Raw genomic sequence first — 17,795 nt, forward strand, 5'->3', positions numbered from 1 at the left:
AGGTAGGGATTACTCTTAACTATTGTTAGTTTGTGAAGGGCAGGCTGGCAGTTTGCAGGAAATGAAAAATATAGCTGTAATTACAGCATCAGTCATTCCAAATCAATTTTTTATTCCCACTACGGAGTGCATAAAATACTTATATATTAATTCTCAACTTTTGCCTTAAATTTAAGAGGTCTTGCCAGTTCAATTATACCAAGATAGAGAATGCAAGAGCTTAATTAAATTAACATTTCAGAATAATGTAATAAGCTTTTAAGTTCTTTTGTTGAACACAGTGCATCAAGATTATTTGTATGGAAACTGATAGTCTGTAGATTAACTGATTTATCTTTCGTTGCTCTGCTCTTTCAATAACCTTTCTAGTATTAAAAATAGTTTTGACGAGATTGTTTCCTAAATCAAATGTCCTAAATACCAACAACAGTTAATTTTGCTTTTGCCTTTAGACTATCCAACAGAAACGCAGTTTTAAACATAGGCATTACCCTTCTCCCTTTCTTTCTTTTATCTGTTTAGCTCTCTACATTGAGATTCTCAGGTCAATCTTCATGTATATTTGCTGTTTCTTAGTACACTGACAAACATGTTACAAACCTGTACCGAGGAAAAGTGAAACAGTAGCTCTATAGTACAGATATTTAAGTATGAACTGCCCTGCAGGGACAGGTTTTCAGAGTAACAAAGCTTCCAAAACAAAAATCTAAAGTTTTAAAACTGTACCAAGTCAGAGATGAATAGAATATTTCTAAACTATTTTTAATTCAGTAAATAGACTCATAGACTTTAAGGTCAGAAGGGACCATTATGGTCATCTAGTCTGATCTCCCGCATGATGCAGGCCACAACAGCTGGCCCACCCAATTTCCCTTATCTCAGCTGTTGAAGTCTCCAGATCGTGATTTGAAGACTTCAAGTCGCAGAGAATCCTCCAGCTTGAGACCCCTGCCCTATGCTGCGGAGGAAGGCAAAAAACCTCCAGGGCCTCTGCCAATCTACCCTGGAGGAAAATTCCTTCCCGACTCCAAATATGGCGATCAGTAGAACCCCGAGCATACAGGCAAGATTCTCCAGCCGGACCCACATTTTACCAGCGATGGCACGTTATTGCCTAATTGACTAAAATCACGTTATCCCATCAAACCATTCCCTCCATAAACTTATCTAGCCTAATCTTGAAGCCAGAGAGGTCTTTCGCCCCCACCGTTTCTCTCGGAAGGCTGTTCCAGAATTTCACCCCTCTAACGGTTAGAAACCTTCGTCTAATTTCAAGCCTAAACTTCCCCACGGCCAGTTTATATCCATTCGTTCTCGTGTCCACATTAGTACTGAGCTGAAATAATTCCTCTCCCTCCCTGGTATTTATCCCTTTGATATATTTAAAGAGAGCAATCATATCCCCGCTCAGCCTTCTTTTGGTTAGGCTAAACAAACCGAGCTCCTCGAGTCTCCTTTCATAGGAAAGGTTTTCCATTCCTCGGATCATCCTAGTGGCCCTTCTCTGTACCCATTCCAGTTTGAGTTCGTCCTTTTTAAACATGGGAGACCAGAACTGCACACAGTACTCCAAATGAGGTCTCACCAGCGCCTTGTATAACAGAAGCAGCACCTCCTTGTCCCTACTAGAAATACCTCGCCTAATGCATCCCAAGATCGCATTAGCTTTTTTCACAGCCACGTCACATTGCCGGCTCATAGTCATCCTGTGATCAACCAGGACTCCGAGGTCCTTCTCCTCCTCCGTCACTTCCAACCTATGCGTCCCCAGCTTATAACTAAAATTCTTGTTAGTCATCCCTAAATGCATCACCTTACACTTCTCACTATTAAATCTCATCCTATTATTATTACTCCAATTTACAAGGTCATCCAAGTCTCCCTGCAGAATATCCCGATCCTTTTCCGAATTGGCAATGCCTCCCAACTTCGTGTCATCCGCAAACTTTATAAGCCCACTCCTACATTCGGTTCCAAGGTCTGTAATAAATAGATTAAATAGAAATAATAGTCACGAGATGTCAGTAAAATAGGTTCAGAGCGAAAAATACTTTTTTGCTACTCACAACTTCACATAAAAAGATGGTTATATGAAATATTATAAGGGAGAATTCAGTACTCCTGAGAGAATTCTGCACCACTGCGCATTTGCACAAAGATTAATGTTTTTTTGCACAGAATTTCCTTTCACCCCCACAGAAATGGGCAGTAGAGCTACTGGCTGCCACTAGGGGCCACTGGACCCAGCAGAGCCCAGCTTGCAAGTAGAAGACAGGGTCAGGGGGCAGAGGAGGGAGCTGGGTTGTTCCTGGCAGCGGCAGTTTTCAGCACGCCCTGAAGGAGGCGGCATGCAGGAAACTCCATACAAAACCAGGACCCAGCATCAGGCTGTTTCTTCCTCTGGATCCCTGGGCTCTGGGGTGCATGTGCAAGTGTCTGGGCTGGGGGGAAGGGCGCAGCTGTGCTCGGGTGGGGAAGGTGTGTGAATGTCTGGGCTGGGGGGTGCATGGCGGGCTTTGGGGAGTAGGGTGTGTGTGCGCGAGTGGCTTTGGGATCACCCTGTGGTGTGGGTGTCTGGGCTGGGGGGTGCCTGGCCTCTAGGCTCTGGGGAGTAGGAGGTGCATGCAAGTGGCTGGGCTCTAGGAGGAGGGGGCAGAGAAAGAGGAACTGGGTTGTCATAAAGGTTTCCTTAACTCTCTACTCCTGGAGGAATTTTTGGGGGTCTGTATTGTTACAGACATAGTTGCTGGTAGGTATTTTTTAAATAAATTACCAAAATAATAGAAACTGATGTGATTACAGAGTGTTATTTTGACACAAACTATGAAGTATTGTAATATATTGTGTGCAGAATTTTTAATTTTTGGTGCAGAACTTTTAACTGTTTGGCACAGAATTCCCCAAGGAGTAATTAAAATAAAAAATAATCTGTGCCAGAAGGCATTATGGCACATAATGGGAAGTGACAAAATTAAAACTCCCAGCAGCTGGCTGTGAAACACCCTATCTAGAACTACAAGTGAGACCTGGCAGCACAGTCATGGGACTTTGTATTTTCTAGTGATGTCGATTAATCACCGTTAACTCACATGATTAACTCAAAAAGATTAGTTGGAATGAATTGCACTGTTAAATAGAATACCAACTGAAATTTATTAAATATTTTGGATGTTTTTCTACATTTTCAAATAAATGTATTTCAATTACAATAGAATTGAAAGTGTACAGTGGTCACTTTATATTTTTTATTACAAATATGTGCACTGTAAAAATGATAAAATAAATAGTATTTTTCAATTCACCTCATACAAGTTCTGTAGTGCAATCTCTATCATGAAAGAAAGTGCAACTTACAAATGTAGGGTTTTTTGTTATATAACTGCACTCAAAAACAAAACAATGTAAGACTTTAGAGCCTACAAGTCCACTCAGTCCTACTTCTTGTTCAGCCAATCACTAAGAGAAATAAGTTTGTTTACATTTACAGGAGATAATGCTGCCCACTTCTTAATTACAGTGTCACCTGAAAGTGAGAACAGGCATTCGCATGGCACTGTTGTAGCTGGCATTGCAAGACATTTATGTTCCAGATGCACTAAAGATTCATATGCCTCTTCATGCTTCAGCCATTGGTCCAGAGGACATGCTTCCATGCTGATGTCGCTTGTTAAAAAAAAAAATAATAAAAAAAAAATGAATTAAATTTGTGACAACTCCTTGGGGGAGAATTTTGTGTCTCCTGCTCTGTTTTACCTGTATTCTGCCATATATTTCATGTTATAGCAGTCTCGGATGATGGCCCAGCACATGTTGTTCATTTTAAGAACACTTTAACTGAAAATCTGACAAAATGCAAAGAAGATACCAATGTGAAATTTCTAAAGATAGCTACAGCACTCAACCCAAGATTTAAGAATCTGAAGTGCCTTCCGAAATTTGAGACGGACAAGATGTGGAGCATGCTTTCAGAAATCTTAAAAGAGCAACATTCTGATGCGGAAACTACAGAAACCAAACCACCAAAAAAGAAAATCAACCTTCTGCTGGTGTATCTGACTCATGATAAAAATAAACATGCGTTGATCTACACTGCTTTGGATGGTTATCAAGCAGAACCCATCATCAGCATGGACACACGTCCCCTGGAATGGTGATTGAAGCATGAAGGGACATGTGAATCTTTAGTGCATCTTGCGACCCTAGCTACAACAGTGCCATGCAAACGCCTGTTCTCACTTTCAGGTGAAATTGTAAACAAGAAGCGGACAGCATTATCTTCTGCAAATTTAACAAACTTGTTTGTTTGAGTGATTGGCTGAACAAGAAGTAGGACTGATTGGACTTGTAGACTCCTAAGTTTTACATTTTTATTTTGTTTTTTTGTACATAATTCTACATTTGCAAGTTCAACTTTCATGATAAAGAGATTGCACTACAGTACTTGTATTAGGTAAATTGAAAAATATTATTTTTTTTTTACAGTGCACATATTTGTAATCAAAAATAAAGTGAGCACTGTACACTGTTCTGTTGTAATTGAAATCAATATATTTGAAAATGTTGAAAACATCCACAAATATTTAAATTGTATTCTATTTTTTTTAAATGGTGTGATTTTTTTAATTGCACGAGCCCTAGTTTTCTTGATGTTTACACTGACTTCAGACAAATACAGTGGGATAAATTAATCCCTAGTATAACTCCACTTATTTCATTAAAGCTATACCATGGATAAATTTAGCCCAGTATTTTTTGTGTTGAAAAGAAAATTTAGAGAGACAAGCATTAAACTGTTTGCATCAATGAAATCTCATACAGGTTTGTAACAGTTTATAATTTTTCACATAACAGTAGCTTTATATTTACTTTTGTGAAAATGTCTAAGATAATCATATAGAAATTAAGCCATTAGAAATCCTGTTTAGGTAAATAACATTTTTAATTTAATTGGAAATACAGCTTCTACTGAAACAATAATTTGAAAGCCTAACAAAGAAGGGCAGGTTTGTACTAAAAATCATATTGTGAAAATTCACTGCTGAGTCATAAGATAAAATTTGCTGTGGAGAAAGATTTATCTGCCTAACTTCTGTTAATGCTGATAACTGAAGATATATGTAAGAGTAAAGCACACTGTGATTAAAATCAGTGATTTAGGTCAATCCTCCGTGCTGCCTATCCGTTTGTTTAATTGTGAAATTGAAGAGGATTTCATATCTATATGGTGATCATATCTTAAAATGGAAAAGTGTTAGAAATAGCTAAAGACATTACTAACTGGAGTTTAACAGTGGGCCTATTGGTACTATTGTGGGTCTTCTATTAAAAAACACAATATTTTAAATGTAGAGAACTAATATTCCACTTATTTACAGCTAGATGTTCTGTTGCAAATTCACAGGAAGAAAATACATCATCCAAAGACGACATCTTGACAACAACATTTGGGAAATACGGCTGATGGAAACATTTTAAAAGTCAACATTTGGAAGACTGAATCCATCAAATTGTCCTTAATTAAAGCAGGCTGCCTTTTCTATTTGTAAAATAATATAAACTTGAAATAGCTAACACCTCAATACACTATTTATAAAATCCCGGCCATACTATCATCAGGAAGTGTGTCTAAAATAAGGAAGGGGTAAAAGTACTTTTTAAACAGATTGCAGATCGCTACTGTTCTCTAAAATACATTATTTTTTTCTTTAAGTGAGAAAAGCACTGATTAAATTTAGCTTTAAAAGCTTGCATAGTAAACTGTTCACAAATGCAGCAGTCACTAATTCTTGCAACTCAGTGAGGAACTTCAAAATCAAGTTCTGTTCTGTCTGCCTCACAAATAACCACTCCTATAAAGGTACAAAATTAGGATTTATAAATCAGTTAGAATTAACTAAATTCTGTTCCATCTCATTCTTCCCATAAATTGGTTAGCACTACAACTACAACAGTTAACGTAAATAGATGTGACTGTCTACTGGGAAGCTTAAGTGCAGGTATGGAAAATCCCTAAAGTAGTTTCACATTACTATATCTCTGCCTTGTATGTCTAATTCAAAGCCGTCCAGTTTACAGACAGAAGTTATGGTACTTCCTAGCCAAATCCTAAAGTAGTTAACTTAGCTCAGAGCACACTAGTGAACCAAAAAGCGATTTTCAATATTCCTAGCAACTGCATTATTAAAATTTATGAATGTACATAGAGGAACTTTAAAAAAAACAAACCCTGCATCTGAACCTACTCTAGCTGTAATATTTGTTAAAAAACAAACCCTCTATGAATGTTACGCTTGCAGTACTGCAAGCAGAAGTGAGGATATATTTTGTGCCTTAAAGATGATGATTTCAGGCAGTCATTAGCGGACAGGGAAAGATCAAGGTGGCCACTGGGTAGTTTTACAGAAAAAGGAGATTATTCCATTTCCCTGGACAGAATCGGAGATAAAAATCTCTATAAAATGAAGAGGAAGTAACCAGCAGAAAAGGAGACCTTAACACCATTTACTGGAGAGGATTTTTTGAGTGACTGCCACAGTTGTGACGGACCCAGATTCTTTTGCATTAATTCCTTCATTATCGACAACTTGCAAGTGGCACACAAGAATGATTCACCCAGAAATCCAATGCAGGTGTAAGACCCACCTTTATTTGCCCATGGTAGGACTGAATCCCATGCTCACTTTATTCAGCAAGAGAGATAAGTAACTCATGCAGGAACCTGTCCAACACAGGTCTTCAGCTACCTTTAGCTCTAATATAAACCCTCTTCCTCCTTATTCTTACATCTGCTATTTTTAAACAGTATTTCTGGGGGGTGGAGGTGGGGAATTAAATCAAACTAGTAATACTGACTATGTAGGCTAAGCACTACCAAAAAACAATTGTCTTCTACTCAAGTTTAAAAAAAAAGTCTGTAGTTTCTAGAATGCTGCAATGTTAGGACAGTATTTTGGGATAAGGCTTCCTCTCATAGTTCGATCCTGCTTCTTCACATTACAGCAGTTCTTCCTGTTCTCCCAGAAGAGAAATGGTTGCCATGTCAAAACACTCACTAATTTTATCTGTCCAGCTAAGATACTTAAAACAGTTTAAAAAAAATCTGGAAAAGGAGTACATTCAGACATTAATGATTAAACATTGGGTCACAGTAAGTTGTGTATTTACAGTAAAAAACAAACTTTATTAAGTTTATAATCTTACACCAGCAGTTTCCAAAACTGCTTCACAAAGGGATACCAAAAGCACCCTTACAAATAAGGCATCGCACTGCCACAGTAAAAACACGTTCACAGTAATTTAACTTCTATACCTTGGTTAAAATGAGAGCTTTTCATCCTACTTTTTCAGGCATTTAAACAAGTATTTATACACGAGATGCTGAAATTACTTATGAAACACTGTTTAAGATTTTGTTAAAAGTGTAAACCAATTAGTTTTCACATGAGAAATCTAATATAACAATTTAAAAAACAGAGGAATCTTTCATATGGTTTGAAATGCTGTCAATAAATACAATTAAAATTCTCTAGTCCAACACTGAAATATGTACATTTGGCAGAGAGATGGCTCTATAAGTCTATTTGGTACAGATTCCAGTAAGGTAGTAGAGATTATTCCATAAAGAAAGAATCCTCTTCAACAGGGAAATCTTCTTTGCAGTTTTCCAACATGCCACTACAACAGTTTTTTCTTAAGTGGCAGTAATATCAATAGTCATGTCTTCAGTGGATGCTGAAGGGGGGAAAAATAAAAATTGATGTTTTTACCTATATTTCTGGCAAATAAGTTATCCAAAATGTTCTTTACCTTTAATATATTTATTAACTTAATTTGAGTTTATTTTAGAACAAATTTACTTTAATTACAAATATAGACAGTTGCTTAAAGCTTGAACCTTTTTAGACTTCTAGTAATATAAAGTTAATGAATAATGAAATGTCTTCGACTTCAGTGCAAAACATTCTCTGCCAACAGAGAAATCTTTCCAGCATCTCTGCCCCAAACAGTCAAGTAGGTCAAGTTCAGGAATTTCTCCCAGGTTTGTCCCAGCAGCAAGCAATCTTCATTTATGGGACAAAATACCAAGTACTTCTAGAAAACAATTTTTATAAGCATTATGAAATGGACACTCAGTTTAATTCAGATGCAAACACCACTACCCCTACCCAAGGGGGGGAAAAAAAAAAGCACTATGTATTAGGTGAAGCTTACTACCTCGAATCTTATGTAATTCAGTTTGTGTTCTGTGTTGTACTCACCGATGCAATTAGACAAAAAGTTATTTGAAGCAGAGATCTGCTATTTACTTGGCAGAGCTCATTTATTACACAGTGCCATGTATACCTTACTTTATAAATGTAACTAATAAACTTGGCTCCATACAGGTAACTCAAAAAATAGAAGCCACAAATGAATCCCATTTCAAAGAATAGGACTTGGTGAATATGAAATCTAGTTAAAATTCAGAGAACTTTTCTACCTTATCATTTGAAGTAACATTTGATTGAACTCATGTTCATTAAAGTAAGCTAAATTTGCAGATACCACCTACTTGTTTTACTTATATGGGTAGTTCTAATCCATTTTACACAAAACTTCCCTTAGCCCCTTCGAAAATCCTAACCTGAATCCTTTGAGTCAGGGACTGTGCTATTTGAGACCTCTGGGTGCTATAATAAAAACAATCTGAAGATAAACAACATTAGCCATACTTTATAGATTTTCTTTCAAAGCATTCCTTTTCTGTAGTGCAAGTATAAATCTAATAATTTGTGAATCTTAGTTATTTATTAGTTAACAACAATTAGTTATTTGTTATTACTAACTAGTTACTAATTAGTAACTAATATTAATTACTAACTAGTTACTAATTAGTAACAATTAGTTATTTGTGAATCTTGGTTATTTCTCCTTCAGCTCAAAATGTGTCCATTGCCATAAGTCAAGATATTAAACTTCAGAAGTTTAATATCTTGACCCAGAAGCAAACAAAAGCAAGTCATTTGGTAATGAAAGCCTCTCTTAATTGCAGTTATAGTTAATGATAAACTAAATGCCACCAAGTCACCTGCTGGAGCAATGCTGTGCTGTCCCCTTACCTCCTCCTATAGGTTTCACATACAGGAAAGTGGAGCTGGCATGCTGCTTTAAGTTATCTTCCCACCTATAAGGTTTCCTCTCAGAATTCGGAAGGGCCAGTACAGAGAAAAATTAGTCTTATTTCCTTTCATCTATGCAGCATTTTTAGCAAACAAGAACTTTTTTTGGGGGGTGGGGGGAGAGGGAAGGTGGGTAGCCCTTTCAATTAGTTCAGCTTTTTATCTGCTGCTTGTTAAAAAGTTAATTTTGCACAAACAGGACTGACACTGTAAAGTGTTTAGTAGTCAGCAAGTTTGCTTATATCAGGGGTCGGCAACCTTTCAGAAGTGGTGTGCCGGGTCTTCATTTATTCACTCTAATTTAAGGTTTCGCGTGCCAGTCATACATTTTAACCTTTTTAGAAGGTCTTTTTCTATAAGTTTATAATATATAGCTAAACTATTGTTGTATGTAAAGTAAATAAGGTTTCAAAATGTTTAAGAAGCTTCATTTAAACTTAAATTAAAATGCAGAGCCCCCTGGACCAGTGGCCAGGACCCGGGCAGTGTGAGTGCCACTGAAAATCAGCTTGCATGCCGCCTTCAGCACCCGTGCCATAGGTTGCCTACCCCGGCTTATATCATAGTATAGCAGTCTCTCTTATGGCAACTGACAGGTTTTTATAGTTAGATCATTACTTATTAAGCATACTTTTCTCCTTAAATATACATATTTGGTTAATAATCACATTGGGCAAAGTTTTCAATAGGACTTGCAATCAAGTGACCTTTGAAAGTGGGTTTTAGGCTGCTAAGTCACTTGAGTGACTATGAAAATTTTACCCAGTATGTAATAGCAAGTCCACTTTAGGAGGTTATAGAGATCAGGGAAAGGAACTATTTCACTGTATGTAGAATTTTAAGCTGTTGGCTGCAATTCTACTTCTAAGGATATAAGAAAGCAAGAGTGGTAGATGCAATGTCCTTCTTGATTTCACTGTATTATTCTCTCTTGGATAGATATACCAAGTAATTAGAAGTGATTGAAGAAGACTATGAAGCCAACAGGACTAAAGGTTTGTTTGTTCAGCTGTTTTAAGGCACTGGCCTCTTTCTAGTTGATATTCCAAGTTTGAACAGCCTGGTGAGATGCATAATAGTACGTTCTTAGATTGTAAACTCTTTGGGGGCAAAGATAACCTTTGTTACGTGTACCGTGTATAGCGATTCATAACTTTAAGATGGAAGACACCATCAGTTCATTAAACCACCCAATTGCGAACTCACTATCACTTTTACCAGTGCTTTGTCCAACCTTGTCTTTAAATACATCAAGCAACAGTTCCCAAGGAATTATGTCCCCACAGTCTATAACCCAGCTTTAGGACTTTTCCTGGTACTCGGACCAATTTTTTCTTTTCTCAATACTATCATATTACTAAAGCTCAGCAATATTTCAAACTAAATATAATGTTCAATCAGATAAAAAACCCAGGTAGGAAAAAAAAAATCTCCTTAGGTTCTATCCAAAACAAGTTTTTGCTCTGCCTCGCTAATCAGTTCTCCTTATTCTAAACTACACCCCTTTGTAGCGCCCTCATTGCGGTCCCGTGCCAGTACCATGGAAACAGCATTGAAAGGTCTCTCTTGTTTGTCCGAGGAAAAGCAGCCTCGTCCCGCCCCAAGCTCGTATTTCCCAGACACTCCATGTCAAAGCCCCCCGGCCCCGCCGCAATCGCGGCACAGCTCGCCCTGATCCACTACCCACCCGCTAGCGCCACACAGGCTCATCGCAGCGACCGCCAGCTAGGCTGGAGCCCCTCTCCCCGCTCGGAAATGAGGCATAATAACCCCATAGCTACAGCACCTCCTGGTGCCAGCGGGCACGGCCGGCGCAGGAAGAGGGGCGTCCCTCGGGCAGGGGCACTGGCACCCGCTCCCACCCTCCTCCGGCCCGGGGGCGCTGTCCCCTTCACCCCGTGTCATTGCCATCGCTGCTTCTCCGTTTCCTTGGCTTTGAAGCCGTGTTTGGTCCCACCTGGCGGCGCGGGGCTCAGACGGGCTGGGAGCGGGCAGGGCTGTCAGCGGGCTGGAGCTCCATGGCGGTGGCGGCAGCGGCAGCGGGAGCCGGGGGACTGGAGCGAGCAGCGGAGGAGAAGACGGTGGAGATGCGGGTGCTCAGCCCCCTCACCAGCCCCCGCAGCAGGCTGTCCCCGCGGCCCTTGGGCGGGTCCAGCCCCACGTCGTCGCGCAGCTCGGCGAGCGGCACCTCCAGGTTGCCCGCGTACCAGAACACCCACCAGATGAGGCTGAGGAAGATGCCGATGCCGCCCGCGTAAATGAGCAGGTCCGAGAAGAAGAGGTTGGCGAAGACCCCCGTCAGCAGCACGACCAGGCCCAGCGCGTCGAAAGCCAGCGCCAGCCAGAAGGCGGCCACGCAGCGGCCCAGCCCGCCAGGAGCTGCCATGGCGAGGGGACTGGGAGCAGCCCGGGCCGGCTGAGCCTCAGGGCGGGCGCGGCCGCGCACACAGCTGAGTGAGGACACGCCCCTCTACACCTGAGGACAAAAATCTCCCCGCCCCTAGGTAAAGGGACACGCCCCTTTCTACTTCTCCCCGCGCCTGAGAAGAGGACACGCCCCTTTCACTTCACTAAAACAACAAGGGGTCTGGTGGCACCTTAGAGACTAACAGATTTATTTGGGCATAAGCTTTCGTGGGTAAAACCTCACTTCTTTAGAAAGAACAGGAGTACTTCTGGCACCTTAGAGACTAACAAATTTATTAGAGCATAAGCTTTCGTGGGCTACAGCCCACTTCTTCGGATACAGACTAACACAGCTGCTACTCTGAAACCTGTCACTTCTTTAGGTGCATCTAAAGAAGTGAGGTTTTTACCCCCGAAAGCTTATGCCCAAATAAATCTGTTAGTCTCTAAGGTGCCACCAGACTCCTTGTTGTTTTTGTAGATACAGACTAACACGGCTACCCCCTGATATTTCACTTCACTAGTCAGTCACGACCCCCACCCCCACCCCGCGGGGGGAAGCCGCAGAGCCCCTTTGCACTGCAGCTGCTCCCGGTGGAAGGGGGCTGTGCAGAGTGGGTGCACTCAGGGATTTTCTTACACTCCCCCTGAATTTCCCCAACACCCCCCCAGTTTTGTGAACTACTTACATGCAGTGTTGCCAATTTAGTGATTGTTTGGAAATTGAAACATTAATACACACTTTAAAAGCATATAAAGTGGATGATAAAATACATGTGTCTGAAAAAGTATAATAGATTTGAAAAGTATAAACATAGACTAGCTTCCTTATACAGCTGTTGTTTTTTATGACAATGTCTGTGCATTCATTTCGGTGATGTTGGCTAACCTAATAATTTCAAATTATGATTTATAAGCAAAGGCTAAATGAGCTCTCCCTAACAGCTAGTGATGAGCTGGGGGCTGGGGAAAAAGGCTTCAGGACCAGATTGTATTTACATTCACACCTAATCTACCTAGGTATCCAGCAAACAGAGCTGTGTTGCCTAAGGGCAGGTCTACACTTACTTCCTAGTCCGGTCGTAAGCAATCGATCTTCTGGGATCGATCCCGGAAGTGCTCGCCGTCGACGCCGGTACTCCAGCTCAGCGAGAGGAGTATGCGGCATCGACGGGGGAGCCTGCCTGCCGCGTCTGGACCCGCGGTAAGTTCGAACTAAGGTACTTCGAGTTCAGCTACGTTATTAATGTAGCTGAATTTGTGTACCTTAGTTCGAAGTGGGGGGTTAGTGTGGACCAGGCCTAAGTGATAGATTTAGGCTGGGGTTGGGTTACAAATCGCTTGAATGCGGGGGCGGGGGGGGTAATGAAATGTTGTTATTCTTATTGAATGAGTCAAGGGCAGTAGAACTGTACTTAGCCTGTGCTGATTGAGGGCAGGTGGGGACAGGTGTTTTGCTTGATGGTCTGCCTGAGTCACAGATACTATTTGACCTGCCCCCTCCACTGTTTAAAGACAGAGCTGATTAGGCTCCATAGATAGTCTTGTTTTGTTAAGTGACTACTACAGCTGACATCACTGATAATCAGGTCTAAGTGCTTAGACCTGCTGTGGGACTGTATTTCTGTGGAAGAGACAGCCCAGTCTGCACTAGCAGTGAGGTTCCACTGAGAGCTTAGCTCAAATCACTGACAGCTAGGTGGAACCTCAAGCAACCAACTCGCAGAGGTCACAGTGGCAGCAGAAGGTGACAGTGCAGGGCCATTGGCAACAGAGCGATGGAGTGAACAGTGGCCAGAGCGAACAGTGAGCAGCTGGAGGAACGAGCAAGGTGCCTTCTTGCTCCCCACCTGGGAGGTGAACTCATGTGAAAGCACCTCTGAACCTCCACTGACCAAGGACAACACCAGTGAGTGTTAATGAGCTGTTAAGAATGCTGGAGATACAACACAGTTCATGCGAACAAACACGGCTGTGGCATCATACTTTCTATTTAGGTGTAAGCAGAGTCAGGATGAGCTCTACCCTGACATCTGGTGGTGAATTATGGCGAGTGTGGAAAAGAAATCCAGGGACTGATCTTGTTTGCATAGGCACACCCACCCCGCCTAGTATGAGCCCACGGAAGCCCAAAATGGCCACTTTGGCTGCTGTGGGATCCCCAGTTTCTCTGTTATTGGGGCAGGAGGAATAAAGTGTTGTTACCCTGATTATGTGAATCAAGGACAATGAAACTGTTTTATGACAGAGGGTCTCACAATCACCTAGACAAGGGACATGGGTTCCAAAACAGTGAATTGAGAGAGGATGGGGACAGGTATTTGTACCTGATGGTATGGGCCCCCTTTGAGGGCATGAAACACCAATTGCACCATCTCCTCTCTCCACTGTTGAATAGCAGAGCTAATTTTGATTCTATTGAGAGTCTAGTTACAGGTTGCTATGTGGAATTCACTTTGGGCCCATGGTGCACCAGCACTGGGGCTCCCCTACTACAAGCTGGAATCACCAAGAGCTGAAATCACTAAAGAGCTAACGTTACTAAGAGCTGAGATCACTGAGTGCTGTGTTAACTAGTGGGGGAGCCTGAAGCTATATTGCTAAGCAGCTGGCAGAGCGGAGCAGTTTGCGGGACGGCTGGTGGAGCAGAGCCGTTTGTGGGGCGGTTGGAGCAGCCCATGGAACGGCGAGCGGAGTGGAGCTGAGCAGTTTGCGGGGACGGCTGGAGGAGCTGGTAGAGCGGAGCAGTTCGTGGGGCAGCAGGAGTGGCTCGCGGGACAGCTGGTGGAGTGGAGCGGCTCGTGGTGAAGGCTGCAGCGGAACCCCACGGAGAAGCGGGCAGTCAGCCTCGGACCATGTAAGGTGCCCCATAACACCCTGCGTGCCCTCTTTTTTTCCCCCCTCCATTTCCACCCAGGCTAGGTGGGTAAAAGCCTGCAGATAAACTTTTGAACTCTGGGGCTGCACTGACCAGGGGCAGAGACTTTTGGGGTGATGGACTTTGGGGACTTTGGGTGATTTTTGGGTTGCTGGATTCAAGAACCAAAGGGAAAGGACACAGCCCAATTTGCTGGGGTGAGTCTTTTGCTCAGGGTTTGTGTTATGAATCCTGTTTGTGGTGTTTTTCCAATTTACTGCTGATGTCGTTTACCTCATGTTATTAAACATTTTCTGCTACACTCAGATTCCGTGCTTGCGAGAGGGGAAGTATTGCCTCTTAGAGGCGCCCAGGGGGGTGATATGTAATTGTCCCAGGTCACTGGGTGGGGGCTCGAGCCGGTTTTGCATTGCGTTATTGAAACAGAACCCCTAGATACTGAACCCGGCCCTTGTTGCTGCCAACTCAGATGGGCAGAAGGGTTACATAGGCAAGAGATACCACACACTACAAACTGGAGGCCAATGTTAAGTGTATTGTCACTTGTTCATCCTGAAGTTGAACACTGGTTCCAATCAAGACCAGCAAATGCTCACTATTTTTCTGTAAGAAACTCAACTGACTGGCTAGAAGCATGTGGCGCAACAGTGAAAGACTCAACAGTTGAAAAAGTGAAGAACACTCTCACCACATGCAAAAAATTTGCATACATGGCTGATGAATGCACCGATGCAAATGGGCATCAACTATTAAGTCATTGTGTACGTTACCTTGAGGTCAGTGGTAGGCCAGTAGATGCATTTCTGGATGTTCAAGTTATAGAAGATACATTGGCTGAATCTGTGACAACCCACACCTTAGAAGAGTTAAATGCTTGTCAGTTGGACTGGACCCCAAACAGATGGCTGCTTGTGCATTTGATGGAGCTGCAAACTTCTCTGGAAGACATGGTGGAGTACAAGCTTTGCTCAGAGAAAAGTGTAACCCTAATCTTTCCTATACACACTGCAGAGGCCATCTACTCCAACTAGCACTAGTACGAGCTGCAGACTCTTCAAAAGACATTTAAAAAGCTATATATTTAATGTCTTCATTATATTCTTTTTTTTCAGCAAGAGTCCAAAAAGACAGAATATCTTGGAAAATATAGAAGATACACTGGGACTGAAGTTCGAATTAGTCCAACCTGGTAAAACCCTCTGGCTTTCTCATGAGCGATCCTTGGCTGTTGTCTTAAAATTACTTCAGCCATTATTACTGGCTTTGGAAAGTATCTACCAAGATGGGATGGACCTAAGTAATGAGACTGGTGGATTACTTTTGCTACTACATTCAGAGAAGACTATTGCCATACTCTCTTTTATAAGTCTACTGTTGAAACCACTTGGGTCATTAAACAATGCCATCCAGGCATCTGCTACAACAGTAGTAGATCTTTGTCCAGCAATAGAAGCTACATTTGGATCAATCAGAGAGCTATCCATTGAAAAAGTAGTGGAAGAAGCAAAGACTTCAGTCTAGAAGTTGACTAATGAAGGCATTTATATTGAATCCTTAAGTGAAGAGGACAAGAAGTGTTTGTTAAGACAACTGAAAAAGTACACATACTTGATTCTTAAAAATCTACAACAGCGACTTCTAGATTCTACTCAACCTCTACGTAGCTTTTACAGATCCCTGTCTTATAAAACACCGACAGTTGAGTGAGTGAGGCACTACTAGCAATGGGGCTGCCATGTGCTCAGGACAGAATAGAGAATTTGAACACAGAATGGAATATCATACAACTACTAGTGGCTCGATGCTATCTTTATGCTATGTTTCCTGGGATGAAAGAAGTAGGAATTCATCTCTTGCTACTCCCAGTCACAACAGCTACAGTTGAGCATTCTTTTTCATCATTGAATAGAATTTTGTGTTCTGAAAGAAGTCGCCTTCTGCCTGATCATGTGAATGAACTAATGAGCATATCAATTGAAGGAATGGAAGTACCGGACACACGAGAAGCCACCAAAGATGAATGCATTGCATTCAAGAAGTTCATTAACAAAGTTGTGCAAAATTATAACCAGATACCAAGAAGGATGTAGATGTAGTGCTTCATAGAAGGCTCAAGTAGTCAACTTTAATTTGTGTGATGATTTTAAAACATTAGTTAAATCTAATAAAATGGCCATGAAACATTTTCAGTTTTTACTATGGTGCCATACAGCCCACCTTCACCCTCCATGGTTTTACCCCTCATCAGCCCCCTCCATAAATTTAAACATACACCCCTAATTTCAATTCCTGGGGAAAACACTGGGTGCACCTGCCTATCTTCCCTCTCCCCACCCACTTCCTGCAGGGCTTTGTAAGGCAGTGAGGGCTTGCTCATTACCCCCACCATGTCAGGCAGCCCCAGCACCCACCCGCAGTCCTTCCAGCCAGCTCCAGCAGGGGCCTGGTGCCAGAGGAGCCCATTCATCCTATCGCCCCATCCCCACTGAAGTCACTACACCACCTCCTGCCCTACAGGCACAGAGGCAGGATACAGACCCAGATTAGCTCTTTGAAGCAGACACACCCCATCCAGTCCTGTCCCTCTCCTTCACGGTTTTGGCTCAGATGGAGCTGAGCTATTTTAAATCTAGATACCTAGGCCAGGCCCAAGGAATGCCAGCTCTGACTAAGCACAGCTCTTAGCCTTTGAACAAGAGCTTGCACAGATAGTGGGGAGGTGCACCTTGGGTTGCGAGGTATCGACTAAAAGTCCGGTAGGCCGCAGCTGCCAGCTCCACACAGCTTCTAGAAGCGGCCAGCATCTCTCTCCAGTTCCTAGGCATAGGGGTGTCCAGGGGGCCTCAGCGTGCTTCCCTGAGTGCCAGGAACTGCGGCCAATGGGAGCTGTGGGGGTGGCGCTTGCAGGTGGGGACAGCGCGTGGAGCCTCCTTCTGCCTAGGAGCCAGAGGGACGTGCTGGCCACTTCCGGGAGCAGCCTGAGGTAAGCGCTGCCTGGAGCCCACACCCCATCCTGCACCCCAGCCTGAGCCCTACCCCACAGCCTGTACCCCCAGCTAGAGCCCTCACCCTCTGCTCCCCTGCCCCAGCCCAGACCCTGCTCCTGCACTCTGAACCCCTCATTTCTGGCCCACCCCCAAGCCCACCTAGAGCCTGCACCCCCTCCCATACTCCAACCTCCTGCCCCAGGCAGAGCCCCCTACCACACCCAAAACCCCTCATCCCTGGCCCCATCCCAGAGCCCCCACCCCTAGCCGGTGCCCTCACTCCCTCCCACACCCCAACCCTTGCCCCTGCCCAGTGAAAATGAGCAAGGGTAGGGGAGAGCAAGTGACGGGGAGGGGGGGGGAGGA

Source organism: Terrapene carolina, unplaced genomic scaffold (genome assembly GCF_002925995.2).
Source record: "Terrapene carolina triunguis isolate 2854851 unplaced genomic scaffold, T_m_triunguis-2.0 Scaffold93, whole genome shotgun sequence".
Classification (NCBI taxonomy): Eukaryota; Metazoa; Chordata; order Testudines; family Emydidae; genus Terrapene; species Terrapene triunguis.